General features: G+C 39.8%; 1 protein-coding gene across 1 annotated transcript in view; it reads right to left on the reverse strand.

The window, feature by feature from the left end:
• LOC117664461 (paired box protein Pax-6-like) overlaps nt 1-7,723 on the reverse strand; it is a 34,750-nt gene extending 27,027 nt beyond the window's left edge. The window contains exons 1-2 of the mRNA XM_087892024.1: nt 6,973-7,723; nt 6,515-6,631 (exon numbers count right to left, since the gene is read on the reverse strand). The gene's annotated coding sequence lies outside the window, so the exon portion shown is untranslated. The remainder of the gene's footprint in view (nt 1-6,514; nt 6,632-6,972) is intronic.
• Between the last annotated feature and the right edge of the window lie 2,049 nt (nt 7,724-9,772).

Genomic DNA, 9,772 nt, shown 5'->3' on the forward strand with positions numbered 1-9,772 from the left:
GAATAACCACTTGGTAAACCTACCAAATGATATTGTGCTTTAGGGGACTATATAAGAAGCTAAAATACAGAAGTGAGACTCCCAATCTCTGGATTTTATTCTCCCTCCCCAGAAAATAAAATTCATACATTAATCGTTTCACTTTTTGTCCATGTAGTCTGCATCTAACCACTGTTATTTCACAATATTTTATAATACCACCACATATATCTAGCAACTTAGTTTGAAATTTAACACCGTTAATCTTTCAAACCATGTATTTTTTGCCAAATCTATTCAGCTGATGTTAATTTAAACCAGGGGTGTCAAACTCAAGGCCTGTGGACCGGATCCAGCCCGTGGGGTGCTTAGATCTGGCCCGTGGGGCCACCCTGGAAACAGTGGACTGGCCCGAGTGCTGTGCCTCTGCTAGGGAAAATGGGCTCCCAATCCCCATTTTCGGTTGGGATGGCCTCCTGCAACCCTCTGCCAGCAAAAACGGAGCTCTTTCGCTGGCAGAGGGTTGCAGGAGGCCGTCCCAGCCAAAAACAGAAGCCCATTTTGGGATTCTGGGAGCCCATTTTCCCTGGCACAGCACTCAGGCCACCACAGGCACCCCTGACCTGGCCAAGGCCCCCCCCGGCCTCCCGAGGTCAGACACAACCCTGATGTGGCCCTCAATGAAATCGAGTTTGACACCCCTGCTTTAAACCATTTCACTGGATGTCAAAATATCAAAATGCCTCAGTTATTGCCTATCTATGTATACCACCAGCTCAGTGGTGGGTTTCAAGATTTTTTGCTACCGGTTCTGTGGGTGTGGCTTGGTGGGCGTGGCTTGGTGGGTATGGCAAGGGAAGGATACTGTAAAATCTCCATTCCTGTTGAATGATGAATGTTGCTGGTTGAGGAAAAGTAATACCATGTGACTCAACCGCCTCTTAGCAGTAAGCAACAGGGATTATTGTGGTTTGAGGTGGGGTGGCAGCACCATTTATGAACTGTCTCACCATGAAGTCGTAAGCAACAGGAGCAACCTATTCAGTGGTGGGTTTCAAAATTTTTTACTACCAGTTCTGTAGGTGTGGCTTGGTGGGCGTGGCAGGGGGAAGATACTGCAAAATCTCCGTTCCCTCCCCACTCCAGGGGAAGGTTACTGCAAAATCCCCATTTCCTCTCGATCAGCTGGGACTCAGGAGGCACAGAATAGATGGGGGCAGAGCCAGTCAGAGGTGGTATTTACTGGTTCTCTGAACTACTCAAAATTTCCGCTACCGGTTCTCCAGAACTGGTCAAAACCTGCTGAAACCCACCTCTGCACCAGCTGCCAGATACTTCCTTCCTTCCCTGAACTAAGAAAAGCTCAGTATATAGATTTGAAGACCCCGGAAAACATTTTGATGGCCAATAAATTAAGTGACTTGAAAAGCAGATTAGCAAATTCATGTCTAATGAATGAAACAATTATTTGTGAAGTTTGTATGATACCCCCAGGATTCAGAGGAGCTAATGATACTGAACAACAGAACCTGAGTGTAAATCAGGTTTTGCTATCCTGTCTTGTTTTTTGAGCAAATGCTGGACTAAGAGCCCATCCACAAATCCCTTTAGTTGTAATTTGAAGATGCCTTGTTAGTCATCCTTCAAGGACATATTTTCATTACACCGCTTTTGTCAACCCTATGCCATGAAATCACTTATTACAAGATGAGTAGTTAAATAAATTTAATAAACAAACAAAAGTAAACAGATCTTCACTGATGATGGCTAGCAGCTGAATTGAATTCATAAGTACAACCATTGGTCACCTGTGCAGTTTGTGTAGCAGAGATGTTAAATGGGTGTATCAACACATGCCTATAATTCCTCACATACTGGACCAGCTGTAACTTCCTGGAGATCTTTAAGGGCAATAGGTAGTCCTCAACTTACAACTGTTCATTTAACGATCATTCAACATTACGATAGTACTGAAAAAAAGTCATGCATGACTGGTCCTTGGACTTACAATTATCACAACATCCCCATGGTCACATGATCGAAATTGGATTGCTTGCAACTGGCACCTATTTACAATGGTTGCAGCATCCCGGAATCATGTGATTGTCATTTGCAATCTTCCCAAATTGGTTTCTTACAAATAAAGTCAATGGTGAAAGCCAGATTCATATAATGCTGCGTGATTTACTTAACATGTGCAGTTATTCACACAACATCCATGGCAAAAAGGTTTATAAAATTGAGCTGAGCTCACTTAGCAACCACCTTGCTTAGCAATGGAAATTCTGTTCCCAATTCTGGTTCTAAGTTAAGGACTATCTGTAGTTGTTGAGCTAATTGCAGTACTCCACACACAAGATTACCTAAAGAAGGACTTGCAGTCAAGAGACCAGTGTGGTTAGTGCAGTACCATAGATAAGTCTGAGCAAAGGCCCTCCTGGCTAATGCTGCCACCTGCTCTCTGAACAGAAATTGGAGAACTCTCAGATAAGAGGTCTGTCTGGAAAAGAGCTGCCCTGTTAAGAACTAAAGACAGAAAATTCATAGCCCTAGAAAAACTATGAAGACATAGCTCCTCAATGTTGTCAAGGCTGAGCTTAAGCTTGTTGCTGTTACTCAACACTGGACAAGCACTGGCAGCATCACTTGACCTCTACTGATGATACGTGAGTCTGCGAAAAACCTCGCCCAATTACTTCATGTAGTTGTTAAACAGGAGGGGTGAGAATGTCAATCCATGCAGCGACTTATAAATCAACTTGTCTCATGCCAACATCAATGGGGACTGGCCACAGAAAAAATGAGGAGAACCACTGAAACACTGTGCCTCTCATTTCCAGTTCCCACATGCAGTTGAGATGATATCATGGCTGATAGTATCAAAAACTACTGAAAGGTTAAGGAGAACCAGAATGGTTCTACCATCCCTTCCCCATTCCATCAGAGATCATCAACAAGTGTAATCTGTCTGCCTCCATATTATGTGAATAATATGGAGAAACCCAATTAAAAAGATCCAGCTACTTCATTTCCTCCAGGGCCCACAGATATTGCAACATTATCACCTTTTCAACAATCTTTATTAACAAGGAAGGTTGGAGACTGGGCGGAAATTGTTCAGGATTGCTAGCGGTGGCAGTGAAGTCTTCTTCAGAAGAGAATTCACCACATCCTCCTTCAAGGGAAGCAAAACCAACTCCATTCTGAAAGACAAATTCTCCACCAATATGAACTCAGCCATAGTCCTTGACTTACAATTGAGTCCAAAATTTCTGTTGCTAAGCGAGAGAGTTATTAAGTGAATTTTGTCCCATGTTATGACCTTTCTTGCCACAGTTATTAAGTGAATTACTGCAGTTGTTAAGTTAGTTATATGGTTGTTAAGTGAATCTGGCTTCCCCATTGACTTTGCTTGTCAGCAGGCTGCAAAAGGTGATCACATGACCCCAGGACTCTGCAACCATCATAAATGCATGCCAGCTGCCAAACTTCCCATTTCTGATCGCATGACCATGGGGATGCTGCAACAGTTATGTGAAAAACAGTCATAAATCACTTTTTTCAGTGCCATTGTAAATTCGAATGGTCATTAAATGAATAGTTGTAAGTCGAGAACTATCTACTGATATATGTCACTTCCTAGGAAGATTTAACTAGCCAGGAGGGACAGCTAAAAGACAGGTAGCCCAATGAACCTGCCCATCTTCTCATGTTTTGAAGGAATAAAACTTCCTAGCTAAAGATAAGACAAGATTGTGACTAAGTCAATCAACTGGACTTTCCCAATTAGAGTTAATTTCAAGTGGATCTGAGCAACTTTACCCTAATATATTCCTCACAGCATCCTTGAAGATGTTCTCCCTTGCATTGAAACTGTAAAGACAGCACCCTCACCAATCTTCATTGAGGATGGAGATGTATTGTTGGGACAGAGCAAATTGTGCCAGCATTCTTTTAGTTCTGTCTCAAGGACTGTAAGGAAGCATGTTACACTGGCTGTCTGGCTGTGCCCTAACAAGATATCTTAATTTGCTGCTGCCTCCAAAAATGGGAGAATGAAAATATTCCATGAAGATATTTATCACATTTGCACAAGAAAGGACATCACTGACTGCTTCACCCATAAGCACATATTACAAAGTCTAATCAATTAATCTTTCCAAATCAGGACACTCTACCTGGGCTTGAATTAAACCACCAGGCTAGAAACCAGTAAGTCTGTGAGTTCTAGTCCCATTTTAGACAAGTGGCTAGAGAGTGACAACTCTCTCTTAGTCCAACCCGTCTCACAGAGCTGTTGTTGTAGGGGAAATAAGAGGAGGAAGGAGTATTATGTATGTTGGCTACTTGTGTTATTTGAAAAATAATAAAAAATAAATAAATAAATTGCTGTAATTTAAAACCAGCATAACCAAATATTTTTAGCTGGGAATAACTTGATCACAAAAGCAATGTATCTGAGGGACATAGGTTGGGAAATGTTAACTGAAGAAACAGCAGAGAGAAAATATGAATACCCAATAGTCTTATAGTACAATATGTGGTATTCATAAGTTTTGTAGTTCTGCTGTTTTGTTTGGTATTTATACATGGGATGGACAGGAAGGAAAGGAAAAACAAGTAGCCCTCCAGAAATACTTATTGTTGCCATATTTGTTTAATTTGCTATGTCTCCAAGATTTGTGATATCCCAGGCTACATTGTTTGAAGCAAAGTGCATTTTTAGGATGATTTGGAAGGAGGGAAAGAATTGATGTCCCCTAAACTTTGGCACCTGAGGCCAGTGCCTATTCAGCCTTAGATCCATGCCAGGCCCAGTATCCAAGCATTTCAAGCAGAGACGGGCTTCTCAGCCAGTTTCCTACCCAAATAGGCCAACCTGTTTAAATTTAAAAATATATTTCTATCATACACTTTCAGACCAGTTTTGGAATTACCCTTTTCCTGTTTCCTCTGTCCATTGTCCATGTACTTAAAAAAAGGATCTATATATGAGCAGACTCATACCCGATGTGCATAGAAAGCCTCCTGACCTTTCTTTGGTCCCTTTTCAAGGTACAAAAAGGACACAAAACTAATCATTTTTACATATTTGAGGATCTTGCACGCAAGCAAACTCTCATTTTTTAATGCCTCAATGAGTATATTCTGAGTATACTCTGATGCTGAAGCACCTTCAAAGAGAGTCTGGATCAAATGTATTCCTGAATGAACTCATTAGAATGGATAAACCATCTGACTGATAGATTTAAAAAATTGCATTCAAAAATATTGTCTTTTATACTACATATTATATAATACAATATAATGGATATTAAAATATTTATGTTTACCTGCATAGTACCCATCACAAACAGTACCAGATGTTATATAAACACATGTGGATTCAACTCACTCACTTACTCTCTCATAAATGCACAATACCATTACTTACAAGCATAATGTACATGTACCACCACTGCATCTATCTCTTTATAATAAATATAGAATATTATTATTTACAAATACAATCAACATTACCCTGAAACGTGTTAATGCACTGTATGAACTATGCCACATTTTTGAATGTGTATCATGCATTTTTTCCTATAAGAATGTATAAACCATCTAATAGGGCTTTTTTCAGGGGTACATTCGGTGTTGATATGTAGGCAGGAAATTATGCATTTTGTAGTTTAACACTTTTACAGGACATCAGATTAGGGAAAATACATAAAATCATACTGAAAAGGCCCATTGCACACCATGTTCCAATCATGACAATGTTTAAAACAAATATTTTGAAGGTTATTCCTTCAATCTGCCAGCACTAGGACTCTTCCCTCCTCCACAAATCTCAGCAGTCACACTTCATAAGAATACCATAAAACTCCATGTTTTCATGCTTTCTTCAACCTGATAGCCCCATAATTCATTTTGAATTCAGCCATCCCACATACACATAATAAACTAAGTCAAGCACAAGACTGAATACCAGAGAGAGAAGATGCCCCATCACTCTTAAGACGATAAACACCTCAACCCAAAATGGCTGCCTTCCCTGTTTCTACCCAGGAACTCAGGAGTGAGAAATCTTTCACATTTGGGAGAGTAAATTTGGCAGGGAAATCATAACTTATGAGTTGAAAAGAAAAGCAGCAAAGGAGCAGAAGTAAAGATTCAGAAACAATACTATACCAAGTATTTTTAACAAACTGTGGTATTTGAGGTTATATAACATGTAAATTGCACACACATGTATTTGTTCCAAAGAACATATGGATGGTAGTATTTCCCCTGAACAAATTTCCCATAAATTGGTCTTTCTTTTCATTGGCTGGGGTGAATTCTGTTCTCCACAATCAGTTATTTTAATTGAAACCACATCTTACTCCATAATCCAGTAGCCTTTATGTGGGCATATATACAACTGAGGCATACTCAAATTTCACAAAATCTGAGGATGCGTTTGTCTCTTAAGAATGAAAAAAAAACCCCTCACTTGCATTGTTTCATATATCATACATATTAGCAGAATTATTATAATCATAATTACCTGGAATCCTCTGATACTGAAATTTGCAACTGAACAGAGCAGGACAGTACTTGACTAAAAGTGATGCTAAACCAGTAATTGGGTAAATTAGTTATATGTGAAGTAGGTTTGATCCATCTGCAATGATTGAAAATATTATGTTATCCAGGAAGGGAGGAGAAATAGAAAAAAAATATTCTCAAAGAATCCAATGTCATATGCAAATGAGGCTACTTATACGAATATATCAAGATTGCATCCTAATATATTAACCAAAACCTAACATGGGGGAAGGAGGAGGGGAGAGGAGTCAATAAGGAAAACATATATATAAATCCAAAAACATTTGTAATCTAATTATTCATTCAAAACTTTTTGTGCATAAAATACAGTTCTAGAACAATGGATTTCCAATCCCAGTATTGTTCCACACCCATTTCTCCACTTATGTTTTTCTAGGTTCCAAGCTGTGTACCTACCAGTTTACTCGAATCAAGTAGTCTTGTGCCGCATAACTTTTTCAATCCTTTGTTTAGCTTGCTTGCTGCCCAGTTTTAATTTTGCTTCCTTGGTGGCACTTCTTGACGTGCCCTACCTTGGAGTTCCTTTATTCCTTTTCCCAGTTTGTGAATCGCTGTGCTTTTGCCAACCTTCTTTGGATAGCTGATTTCCAACCTCCCTTTCTCTAGGCAATGCCCACCATGTTGTGCCCTGAGAGGTGCCTGGTTTCTCTTGCACATTCACTCAGGGATGCCCAGTTTAGATCCCTGCTCCCATGCTACCTTCACAATCCAATACTATTAACACTTTCACTCTTTAACATCTTACCTTTTCATTCAACAATCCCATTCAAACACATCCTTTTTTGCAGCAGCTTTTTGGAGGTCTTAACATCCCCTCAAGTTTTACCCACTGTCTTCTGGTGCTCACCCAAAATGGGCTCCCCAAAATAGAATTGCTGCCCTTTGCGTGCCTACTGCTCATACCCACTCACTCTTGCTCTGTGCTATGAATGACTTTGGGGCGGCTGTTGTTCAAGAATAAATATCATTTCTGGAAACTGAGATGGGAGGGAGTCTGGGATGCGCTGGGGGGGAAAGGAATACTGCTGTGACATTTGTGCTAAGTTGTCGTGTCAGATTTGAACTTAATTCCCTCCAATGGATCAAGGGTGGGAGGGGGTAGAGCAGGGAGAGATGTCCCCAGTTATACAGCCATGTGTTGTTGCTTACAGAAATCATAGAGAAGGAGCCTGTCAGAGCTGGTCAGGGCTAGAGGGTATGGTGAGGAAAGGGAGGGGGGAAATGGGACAGATGCCACAGACAAGCATGAGATGTACCTTGTACAAATGGCTGCAGGGACAGAAGAGAAAGAGAAACCAGTATGCTTTTTCTAGCCCTTCCCATCTTTCCTTCCCATCTTCTTCCAGCCTTTCCCATCTTTGCCGCTTAGCTCTTGTCCTTAAGCATTATCAGGTCTCTCTCCTTTTAACCAAAGAGGCCCCAAAGGTTCCAAGATCATCTAAAAAAAGCCAAGGAGTCTTCATCCTGAATTCTGCTCAGAACAGCTAAATTCAGAATTCTCACTACAGCAACTCAGATTATTGATTTCCAATGCCTGGCATGTATACTTGCCCAATCTTCCTTTCAGATGTCATAAATGAAACCAGTTTTTATTGTATCTCCTTTGGGATTTCTATTCTCCAAGTCACACTCTCCCACCATAAAGCTGAGAATGGGCATCGTGGTGCCTAAGTGATTTAGGGTAAACAATGAGATGACCTTGATCAGAAGCAATTAAAATGGAGCTTCTTGATATAGGGCAACTCAACCTGAGGGAAATAGAGTAGGTTGTGAATAGATTACAAGCAATTAGCCTGATGGGGGATGCTTTTACACAAGGAGTAGGGGGACAGCTAGCAAGAAGAACCTCCTAATCTACTGAACTTGTTATCAAAATAAATGATGCATTTATCCTCTAGAGCTTTCTTTGCAGCTTTTTATTAAGTTGCTGAATAGGTGAATGGAACATCATTTGCCCTTATTTAGTTCATTTTAGTTCTTGTAAATTCACGTGGGAGAAGTTAGTCCTGTGTGGAAGGTCTATATAAGGCTCCTTGATCTGGGTTGCAAAAAGAAAATCAGCTGATCACTAGATAGCAGTAAAGATATACTGTAATTATTTGCATATCTGCTGCCATCTAGAGATTCTCTAAATTTTTGCAGTTCTGGAGGTAGGAGCCATAGACCGATGAGTGTACTGAACGAAAGCAAGGGAAGGCAAATCAAACTCTGTTCAGACAATAAATGGCTGATTAGATACCTCTGCAAAAACTGTAGTTAAAGTCTAAAGGCAACAGAAATTCCCATTGCAACTGATTTTATTCTTTTTAAATATGGATATTTATAACTTATCAGCCATTGGTTTGCAAAAGAAGAAACAAAACACTGTGTTATTTTTTTCCTTTCTTCCTTTATTTAATGTTAGAAACTATTTTTTCTTCCAAATAATTTTAGGTGGCATACAGGTTATCCTTATAATAATTTTATAAAGTGTTAGCTGAGGACTGACTCCAGGGTTTTGTGTGACTGCATAAATCTGGATCTCACCTATCTAATACAATGTTCTAATCATGAAAACTGGAACAGAATGTACCAACTTGTATGAAAGAAAGCCTATATGGTTAATAGATCCACTAAAAAATCGCCAGGAGACAATCTGGTTTGGTTGGTGGGGTGGGTAGATATAAGTATCATAGAGTGATTCCAAATCACTCCAGAACTTTGTTGGGGTTTTTTTTGTAGTAACCTGAAATGCATCCAGTGAAGCTGAGATTTTAAAAAATGAGTTCATACAGAATTAAATATCTGTACGCAGGAATTGACTCACTGTTCCGGGTCTTAATAAAGCTCATAATTTTCCACTAAAATTCCCAGGTGTCCCAAGCTTACTTTATTACAACAGTTTAATTCTAAGAGGAATGGATATTACTGTACTCTGTTACTGCTGCAATGATTATAAGAGCCGGGAATCAGAAATCCTGGTGGATCTAGGGCAAACCAATCTGAGATCTACTACCGGTGGTTACAAATTTACCTGTGACTTAAATGAAAAAAAAACTAACAAACAAACAATTCTGATGCAGGGCATTGCAGGACAGGGCAATTAAGGGAAAGGGGATGGAGAAGTCCTCTGGACACAACTAAGTGTCTAATGATAGGCATTTTGACAAAATTGTTTTATTAAAACTGTATCCAGAGGTTGTGGATCCAACACAGG

This window comes from Pantherophis guttatus, chromosome 4 (assembly GCF_059756535.1).
Source record: "Pantherophis guttatus breed Tessera chromosome 4, ASM5975653v1, whole genome shotgun sequence".
Lineage (NCBI taxonomy): Eukaryota > Metazoa > Chordata > Lepidosauria > Squamata > Colubridae > Pantherophis > Pantherophis guttatus.